The sequence below is a fragment of the Rhinoderma darwinii genome, chromosome 3 (assembly GCF_050947455.1).
Source record: "Rhinoderma darwinii isolate aRhiDar2 chromosome 3, aRhiDar2.hap1, whole genome shotgun sequence".
Taxonomy (NCBI): Eukaryota; Metazoa; Chordata; class Amphibia; order Anura; family Rhinodermatidae; genus Rhinoderma; species Rhinoderma darwinii.
In genome coordinates, this window is record NC_134689.1 from 315,137,225 (window position 1) to 315,148,363 (window position 11,139).

Sequence of the window (11,139 nt, forward strand, 5' to 3'; positions counted from 1 at the left end):
ATCTATAGTCATAAATAATATAAAAGATAAACTTTTATGCCACATTTGCAATTTCTTCACTGTGTTTCAAAAATGTCTGCCAAAAAGTGAACCAGACTTATTTTTTATGCAGTACCTGGCAAGTAACAAAGGCTACCAATATATGAAGCCAGCCGTCGTAGGAGGTCACATAGTTTTTGGTGTTTTATATAAGAGCGGAATACAGACAACTGCCTTTCTTACTTTTACTGAGGGTGGTTTCAAAAAGTTTTTCAAGCTATCACATGGATAAGGCAAGATTATTATTTTATTTTTTTAATATGCAGTGTTGGATTAATGTAGGTTGGTAGTTGTATATTAAACTTACAAACTTGATGAGTCAAAACATTGTGGTAAACCATGTAATTATCATATATGCTATAATGCTATCCGCATTGCTCCTCTTTCATAAGCTTGTTATTATTTACACAGTTACTATGAGGGAGTATTTTTCATTCACTGTGTTCTATGTGCTAGGCCAGTGCATTTTTCTGATTTTACAATTGACTGTGCTTGGCTAGACAGTCTACTTCCCAAGTGTCTGTATCTTGTAGAGGAGAGCTCATTATCCCCGCCTTAACCCAACCAAGCCAATTTATTTCAGAACTTCCATCGTCTACTTTATGTGCTATAATAAGATCCTCTTTTCTCTTCATCTCCTCCGCCCCCTCTTTTGCCATGCGTGCTGAGGCCAACTTTGTAAGGACATCAAACCACTTTGGCTGATGATGGAGGGAAAGACTTCTTCACAGGGGCGGATCCGACTCCCAGTGCCGATCTGAAGTTCTTTATGTTCAATAGTTCGACCCATTCTCTTTGACATCCCACTCTCAGCGGGCGGCTTATCTACTCTTAGTCTGAAGCTTTGATCATATGTTCTACTCGCGGCTCCCGCCGAGTTCAGCTCCTCAGGAGCCCGTGACATGGCGAACCGTTCCACTGGTTGTTGCAGTGCTTATAAAAAGGAGCAGAAGATTAAAAAGCCCTAGTGTACAAAAGATGAATAAATGTATAAATATTATACAGTTAAAGTGGAAAACACTCTCAGTAAAGCCCCTCTAATTTAGTAACTGGCTATCTCTAGTAGGCCTTACAGACAAGCTGCCTGGTTTGACTTCAGGTCTTTCCAATGCATTCCTTTATGCTATTTCCAAGCAGAAAAAAAATGTCTTATGGTATAAAATCAACTGAATTTTAGTAATGTTACTCGATTTTGAACAATATTTAGACTAGTGAAGTATACAATATATATGATATTTCTTAGAAATACAAGTTTTAGAATGAAAATTCGACTCAATTTTGTACAATTGTCTGTATACATCTACACTCAGTTTTTTTAAAATTGGATGCAATCATTGTAAAAGTTCTAAAATGACAGGTTTCAATATGATTCTTTGTATCATGACTTTGCAGCGCTTTGCAGAGTGTTTTATGGAGCTACTATATTTTTTACTTTCTTTTTAGGATGTTCTGTACAGCACAAGTACATAGAATCCTTGACATATTTGCCATTTTCTTATTTTCAATATTTGTGTGCTATCAGTTTGCACTTGATTAAATGGAGAAGAGATGCAGTTGTATATTTTTCAGTCCTTGATAGCTGGTCATTGCTCTTTAGGGCAGAAGGGTCGTTACATTTCAAGAACCAGTATTATCTTAAGAGAGATGCTAGATTGACAATATCTATAGAGCTTTTTGCGAATAGACCCAGTCAACTGGGAACAGAATTTAGAACTTCAACACATATTACATAGCCCTTCATTCAGTAATGGAGTTCAGTCCCAGTGGAATGAGCACATGAGAATGCTCTGCACATCCAGGTCTCTTTGCTGTCCACATGGTGTGTGTTTAACCATATGTGATGTGATGATGGATGTAACCTTGTTGAAATTTTTTTCTCAACAACGTAATATAATTTTTGAATTCTAGAAGAGCAAAAAACTTCTAATCGGCTAATTGCTGCGAATAGATATTAATGCTGAAACCAAATGAAATTTGGAAGTCACTATTCCATGTTGTTTGGAAGGTAGATTAAAAAAACAATAAATATAGCATTGAATAAGATAATTACAGACGCAGCAGAGAGGAATTTGTCATTTGGAACATGTTATAGAGATATCACAATGCACTTTCTGTAGTAAATCTACTGCATCATCTTAAAAGTGTTAGCCGAGAGTTAAAAAAATAAACGTAGCTGCAGGAAATGCTATAAAATAAAAAAACAAACATTACTCACCTGACAAATCCTCCGCTGATCCAGGACCGATGCTTTGGAGGACACTGCCAGACTTTGCTTATTCTCCTGCAGCGATGATGTACCATGCATCCGCGTGACATTTTCTGTAGTAAATCTATTGCATTATCTTAAAGCGGTTGTCTAAGAGTTAAAGAAATAAAAGTAGTTGTAGGAAATACTATAAATTTTTGGTAAAAAAAAAGTATTACTCACCAGTTAAATCCACCGCTGCTGCAGCACCGATACTCTGGACAACCCAGCCAGACTTTGTTTATTTTCCTGGAGCGATGACGTAATGTACAACTACGTGGCTCTTGCAGCCACTGACTATCCTCAGCAGTGATGCTAACATGCATGGCACATGACCGCTGAGGCCCTTAATTAAGACTTATTAAGATACACAAAAGAAACAATTAAAGGGTTATTTCCAACTCAGACTTTTATCATATATCCATGGCATATCCGTACGGCAGCACTTGCTCGGCTGATTCCGTAACTTCCATAGAACAGAATAGAGAGAGCCGCGCGAATGCATGGCCACCACTTCACTTCGTCCCCGCCTTGAATCAACAGCCAGAGGCTGCCTCACCAGGCAAAACGAGGATTAGGTGATCCCCGTCCTAGATTTAGGTGTGAGCCCCAGAGCTGAGACCCATAACTATCAGACATTTATGGCATATCCTGTAGGTATGACATAAATGTGTGATTTGGGAATAACCCTTTAAATAACTAATTCAGCACTGCTACATTTTTACATATCACTAAAGGAATGGATAATATTTTATATCATTGATACTGTTTGAATACAATGTAATTACGTTTGAACAGCAATGTATACAGCATTGGTATACACTACTTTAAAGATGCATTTATTTATGTCAGTCACTGGTGCTGGTGAAGCAGATGGGATAAGGGCTGCCACAATATAACCTTTCAGTGGCTTGCTGAAAAACAAGATTCACAATGTTGGAACGTGCCTGAAATAATGCAACGGCTGTTTGTGATGGATGCCGCTGACAGATAACACTATGAATGCTCACCAACTGTTTGACGTGGGAGCTACAGTTCCAATGATTGCTGACTTTCACTTATCTACATGTTGTAATTAAGAAAACAAGACAATTATATACATAGGGGTTGTTACAATAATCGGAGACAATGCTACAAGTAGTTGCCAATCGTCATTTAACATTCAGCAACGTTCAATTGTGGATCCCGTTTAAACTACGATAGTAAATTATTGTTAGTACTATATGTGCTAGCTCAGTACATTGTTCTAAAAGTTAATTTAATAGAATTGCTTTAATCACTTGACCAATGTATCTACATTACATATTTCTGCAGCTGGTATAGGGGCCTTGCATATAGGGGACCTAGCCCTGGTTGGTCCCATCTTCTGTGCTTCTTAGTAACAAGAACCTGTGCAGAACTCCCCTCTCCAGAAGAACTGCATTGTTAGAAAGCAAGTACGTGGAATAATTGGCCTAAGGGTCATGGAAAGGGTATGAGGAGTGGTGGGAGGGTCAAACACCAGGCCCTACTGCCTTTGTTGGCTAAAAGCCCATTGACACTGGCCAATGATTGGGCGAAAGAGTGTTCCTATGAACACTCATTCCCAATTATTGCCCTGAAAATCATCAGTGTCGGCAGCACATCTCTGTGTAAACAGGGGATGTGCTGCCAATATTATTTAAACTGTATGGGGATCAAACTATTGTATTAACATTGGCCGGTGTAAAAGACCTTTAACAAATGCTGATGGACCTGTAAGGACTGGCACTCGTTATGGGCACATATCTGCCTGTGTAAGCCTTGCACCATAGTAAAGGGCCAATTTGACCATTGCTATGGGGCTCCCTCTCTTTTGTGTACACCACTGCATAGAAATAACAAGTTAATGGTCATTGTAAATTATGAATTGACGGTCTAGTTGTTATACATGAAATGCATTGATAAAGTAGACTGCACAGTTTTTCCATCTTAAAGTTTATTATTTATTATACTTACTGTACAGTTAGAGTGGAGAATCCTCTTGCATTGCTCCCTGTCCCCAACAACATATACAACCTGATTTTTCTACTTCAGGAACATACAATCTAGGGGCAATCTTATAATAAACCATGTTTTTTTGTTGTGGGGAGCACATAAAAAACTCATACAACCATGTAGAGAACATACACTCTCCATATTGTTGTGGCTTTGATTAAATTCCAACCACTGATCCTCTATGGTGCTTTTATGTTGTTTAGTATAAAATAACGAAATTTATTATGATATGGCTTTATTTAACCGTTTCCCGACCGCTGGCCGTGTATTTACGGCTGCACCATAGACTAGTTACGGCGCCAGTTTTAACTAGCTGGCCGGGCGATCAGGCAGCTGAATGTCAGGTCTCTGGCAGTCAGTGACTGGCAGGGACCCTGAGGAGAAGATAGAAGCAGCTTTTTCTACTTCTATCTTCTCTGATCTCTTCTACACAGCGCTGAATGAGCCCTGTGTATATGAATAAAGGCGCTGCTGCCTCTATTGGTCCCGGTGATCATGTGACTGGTACATGATCGCCAGGATACCGTTAGTGGCAGACTGCTGATTTACTAGACCCATCACAGCCCTATTAGTGACAATAGTCACTATAGGAGGGCTGATTTCACCGGTAACTGGGGCTGCTGGGCAACCCTAGTTACAGTGGAAAAACATGGTGTAAAAGAAGAAAGTAAAAAAAAAAATAAAGTCCCCCAAAGGTCTTTTCTGTCCTTTGAGGGACAGACCATAATAATAAAAAATAAAAGTAAAATAAAGTGAAAAAAATGTAATAATAAATACACATAAAATACCCACCCCCCAAAAAACTTTTCCCCCAACAATCATTTTCGTTACGCTAGCCCTGAGCCAATTAACCTAAAATAGACATGCAATATATTAAAATGTATAGTAGACAATGACGATCACAAATAAAACGTCTATTTTAGGGTAAAACTATGTTATTATCAGAAAAGAATTGCTAAAAAGTAAAAAAGGTTTTTTTTTCTCTATTATCTTCAAACTTTAAGCCTAAAAATTCTAAAATACCAAAAAGGAAGATAAAAAAAATTATAAAAAAAGAAACCTGCATTATCTATGGAAAAAACAACGCAAAAATCACGTCGCTAGCCCAACAAATAAAAAAGTTATAGTCGTTTAACAAATGCGTGCTAAAAATGGCTAAACCCTTTCTGGTCCTGAAGGATCAAAATAGCCCGGTCCTGAACTGGTTAATCAAAATGTTTGTTATGTTACAGTCAATAAAATGTAAATAAAATAAGAAATGACACATTCTAATCATTACAACTAACTCATAGTTCAGATTAGAATATACATTTATTAATTCAAAGTAATTCTGTTTGACTGGGGAATCATTATAATGTTGTGTTCCCAGCATCGGCTTATTATAAAGCTTGGTTATATGACTTGCTGTAAATTTGCGGTCCTGTGCTTGCTGTCCTGACCAGTAGATGTCGCTGTTGTTTGTATCTGGCTTGATTGCTCCAGACAGCCCTGTGAATCTGCACCTTGTCTCACAGTGAGAATTGAGACTGTGTGTGTCAGGGAGAAGACTGGGAACTCTCCATTATTTCTAAAGGGAATTGTTCATATGGATTTTTTTCCCCTGTTCTTACTGATGGTGTAAACTTTAATCATAGAAACACATAAACAGACACTAGAAATCTGAAACAGATCTTAACAGGCTTTCCCCACTAGAAACTTTGTAACTGGGCTCAAGTGTGATAACAGGAAGATGAAATTATCCATGATACAGTACAAACTGTGACACATCACCCAGTCATCTTTAGTTATTGGAACAGTGAATATCTAAATTGGATTATTTCTCACTGGGTTCATTGGGAGTGCAGAAGTCCCAGTCATTATCAGAGACACATGCTAATTTCCCTCGCAACGTGTTGAACTTCTGCAAGCAAATGTTTTATTGTCAGTCGTTTAATTGTGACAGTTTATTATTATGACAATGCTCTTGGGTGGTTTTTCAAGATTAATAATAATGAATGGGAAGAACAAACATCAATCTAGTATTTCATAGGACAGACATAACAAGTTGACCATCCATGGTGGCCATACTGTAGATGCATCAATATTTGGTTGCTCTGACCCACGGGTGTAGCTATAAGGGGGCTGGCAGGGCGTGTGTCAGGGAGGGGGGTAGTGCCAAGAAGCCACTCTGCCTTGGTCAGAGTATTTATATATAGGACTAGGGCAGCCCCAGGTGAAAGAAAATCTACCAACTATTTTGTTCTGACCAATGCTGAGCAGTCAGAGTGATAAATTATGTGTCTATGGTTATACAACAATTGGTTCCAATTGATGCAAATCTGATACAATGGTAGTAAAATTGAACGGAAATGCTTCAAAATTATGTTAGTCATTAGCACGGCCGTTACAGCTAAAAATTTCCAATTGAGAGCAACTATTAGAAGTGTCTATTTTAACCGTTGCTATTCTTTAACCAGGCCGTTCAGGGCTTCTAGATGTGTATCAAAGCACTTGGGGAACCTAGGCAGATTTGATGGACTAATGACAACATGACCAGTACCTAACAAAGGTCAGTTGTTCAACCTGACCAAAAACATTCATGTCAGCAGCTTCATCAGAGTTTACACAACTTTGATCCATGAATGAATATATTTATTACTGATGTTTGCTACAATGTTGATATGATCGTTTTCTCTGACAATCATGGAGATCATGTACCCCAAAAAAGGCTTGTCCAGGGAAATTAGCATTTTATATTACGCCTGGGTTTTTTCTTACACATGTAACATACTATACTTTCAATACATACCTAGTACCTATAGTCTTCATAAAGTAGATTCAGCCACTTTAAAGTATTGATCAATATAATGTGCCCCCCGTGATGTCAGACTATGAAGGAATTTACTTGTGATTCAAATCAAATGTTTTTTCCCCGCATTTTTTCATGTTGGTCCCATGAAGAAAGTCCATTCATGATTGGTGTTGTTTTTGGTGTAGTGTGACTGTTGTTCAATGACTAATGATAAGGAACAGTTGAAGAAAATTGCAACTCGGTCCCATGAATTAGACCTTTTATTAAGACTCAATGACTTGCAAAGTAAGACATCATTGGGTGACCTGTTATCTTCATGTATCTAGCCTTTGTATAAAACCTCTGGTTTCCGTTCGTGTCAGTTTGTGTCTGTTCAGGGTCCCGTTCTGATGGAAAGCTCAGACGGAACGTCAGAACGGGACCCCAACGCAGATGTGAACAGAGCCTTACAATGGCAACTGCTGAACCATGGCCCTTTTAATATTGTATTTGAGGTAGAAAAATGTTGCAATATGTTAACAAGAATGGTGTACAAACGGACCGCTATATTTTCTGAAGTATTTACCCCATCTTTTGCCATACACCAATTGAAACGTGAGTTAGGTTATTAAATGCTTTATGTGTATTGTGCATGTTGTAGTTGCAAGGAGATTTACATGGAGTTCTGTTCATCACTTTGTCTTATCATGCTGTCTGCAACATTTGTTATCCACCAGATATAAGCAGGTATTAACCTTGTTTACCTAAGAATCCTGCAGCCAATGTATCACATTTGAAGCATAAGTTTGTTACATTTGATGCAGATACTAACGGACAGGACAATAATTAGTTGAGGGGGCTACCCACCATGGCTATAGACAGTCTGCCTGATAGAGATCCCCCTATGAGGATGTGTGTGGGTGTAATAAAGATATTAACAGGATGGAATTTTTCAGTTCTCTCCCCCCAGGGTGTCTGCCTGGGAGAGAAAGAGATGAATTTTAATAACAGACGCCTTAAAAAACTGATAGTGGTATCACAAGGTCATAACTCATTGTGTCACTGTGCGTACAGGCTTTGACTTTTTCACTCTACCTTCAGGCGGCTTCCATTTAGTCAGGGCCCATTCCTCCAGACACTGACAACATGCCAGCATAAAAGCAAAAGAAAGCTGTTTAAGATAAAACGTGAATATATAATGTTTTTTTTTAATTTTACCTGCCAAAATATTGTACAAAAAGAACCAAACAAGCACCAGCTAAAAATACGCCCCTTGTATCCATTCACAGGATATGAGAGGGGAATTGTGGAAGTAGCAATTCATATAGACATTGTCTAGAGATTTAAAACCAATAAAGCTGATTGAAATAGTTCTGGTACGACAATGGAGTCAGACAGGTCACTAGTGCAGCGTGGCAATTTTGCAAAGCGGCCTCATCTGTCGCACATGGCGGACCAAGTGGGTAGATTAAAAATGACTAAATGTGTCCCCCGTCATCACTAACTTGCGTATCATTATTTTCTTCTATGTACATTGCCGCCAAGTGCTTAGCAGTGAAAGTGTGATGTAGACATAACATGAAAAATATAAGCATAAAATCTATATAAATGATTTAGAACAAATAAAACATTCACAGGGTGCGGGCAGAGTCCTGTGTGTGTATGAGAGGAAAGAGATATTTGAAGTAAATGGTATAGGGTGGGATCACCTTTATTCTCATGGTATTTGTCCTTCTCGGGGTCATTAAGCAGCAGCCGTTGTGTGGCGAGCAGCTGCCCTTGCAGTCAGAATTCTTCCTGCCGTCAGGAGATTCAGCCTTCACTTGTATGGCCCTCGTTTCATTCACCTCAGTGACTTCTCAATGGGGATTGTGCACCGCTTAACATTATTTGACAACAGATCATGCTAAAGTGACCTACTCCCAGTATTTAAGGAAGCGAACCCTGAGGACAATAAGTTTCATATACACAAACTAAAATTTTATGTTGAAGTTATTTTATTGTATTTACTTGCCTAGATTGTAAAATGGACAGTGCCGACATGAATATTAGCTATGTAGTTATTGTATATAAAGAAAATTTGTGCAAACAGTTTTTATATATATATATATATATATATATATATATATATATATATATATATAGAGAGAGAGAGAGAAAGCTTAAATAACAGAGAAACGCACAACTTCTAAATTAATAAAATACTCTCTGCAAAAATTCCGCTGTTCTCAAGGACCACAGCTGCATAAGGGTGGGAATGAGTTTCCTTTTACTTGTGACTGTCTATTTGGAGGATACACATACATAGAACCCTATGTACTGTAAGTCATGAGTATATTACTTAGGCTGGGTTCACATGTGGCGGAATATCACTTAAATTCCGCTGCGGACACTCCGCAGCGTTAATCCGCAGCGGAGCCGTTTGTCCATTGACTTCCACTTTAATTTAGCAGTGTTCGTTTAGACGAGGCGTAAAATTCCGCTGCGGAGCATAGGCTGCGGAGCGGAATTTGGTGTCCGCAGCATGCTCTGTCTGTTGCTGAGCAGTGGCGGACTCATGGCGGAATTTCTCCATTGACTTCAATGGAGATTCTAATTTCCGCAATGAAGTCCGCAGCTGTCATGCACATGTTATGTGTGCTGCGGATCCGTCTTGCTTTTTTAACTTGACATTTCTTCATTCTGGCTGGACCTATGTATTTCTAGGTCTACAGCCAGACTGAGGAAGTCAATGGGGCTCCCGTAATGACGGGAGCGTTGCTAGGAGACGTCAGTAAATAGTCACTGTCCAGGGTGCTGAAAGAGTTAAGCGATCGGCAGTAACTGTTTCTGCACCCGGGACAGTGACTACCGATCCCAATATACATGTATCTGTAAAAAAAAATGAAGTTCATACTTACCGAGAACTCCCTGCTTCTGTCTCCAGTCCGGCCTCCCAGGATGACGTTTCAGTCTAAGTGACGGCTGCAGCCAATCACAGGCTAATAACAGGCTGCAGCGGTCACATGGACTGCCGCGTCATCCAGGGAGATCGGGCTGGATGCCGAAGGAGGGACGCGTCACCAAGACAACGGGCGGTAAGTATGAATTTCTTTGACTTTCACAAGGGAAAATGCTGTCCCTTCTCTCTATCCTGCACTGATAGGGAGAAGGGAAGTACTTTTACCGCAGTCCGCAGCAGCTAGTCCGCATCAATTTACTGCACATTTTGTGCAGATCCGCAGCAGAATCTGCAACGTAGATTCTGTGCGGCATTGATGCGGACAGTTGCGGAGGAAATCCGCCACGTGTGGTCATGCCCTTATAGATGCTCAAGTATGTGTCTAAATATCTCAGTTTAGCTAGATATGCAGCATTGCTTAAGGATAGTGATGTTTTTTTTTAACAATATTTATCTCACTATTTAAATTTACTTCAATTTTGTCCTCCCATAATTCCATGCGCAGCAGTATTCTCTTAACTGGGCGATATGTATAGTACTGTCTAGTTAAGCCAACCATGTACAATATCTAAGATAATTGTTGCCCGAACAGACTCTCTGCCCCGACTTCACCATACACATACATGCATGACTTGGTTGAGTGCTCATGTGTAATAAATAGGGTCGACGGACACGAGCCGCTTTATCTCCAGACAAAACAACAAAGGTATATAATAACAAAAAGAGTAATACTCCCCTTACCAATCCCCTGCCGCCCCCGTGCTGACGCCTCGCTGGTCTCCTGTTTTCCTTTGTTAACTGGCTATACCCATGATGTGTCGTCTCAATATGCAACTGTCAAAGTCATCACTGGCCGCAGTGGTGACGTCAGTGGATTATACACGTCACTACTTTAGCCAGTGATTGGCTGCAGTTATCACATATCGAGATGACATGTCATCGCTGCGTAAAAATAAAACTGGTGGGGTACAAGCGAAGCGTTGGCAAAGGAGCATCAGGGAATTGGTATGGTGAGTATTACTCCTTTTCTTATTTTATACCATTGTCATCTGCTTGGAAGAGATTTCATGGGGCTGGAAACCCCCCTTAATATAATAAGGTAAATCCCAGGGGACTGTCAATTGTTAT

General features: G+C 39.5%; 1 long non-coding RNA gene across 1 annotated transcript; it reads right to left on the reverse strand.

Moving 5' to 3' along the window:
• Positions 1-312: 312 nt before the first annotated feature.
• Positions 313-10,815, reverse strand: LOC142748153 (uncharacterized). Its single transcript, XR_012882155.1, has 5 exons — positions 10,753-10,815; positions 8,780-9,014; positions 8,166-8,241; positions 2,255-2,395; positions 313-1,003 (listed from the first exon to the last, which is right to left on the reverse strand). It is a non-coding gene; the product is annotated as an uncharacterized LOC142748153 (long non-coding RNA).
• Positions 10,816-11,139: the final 324 nt, after the last annotated feature.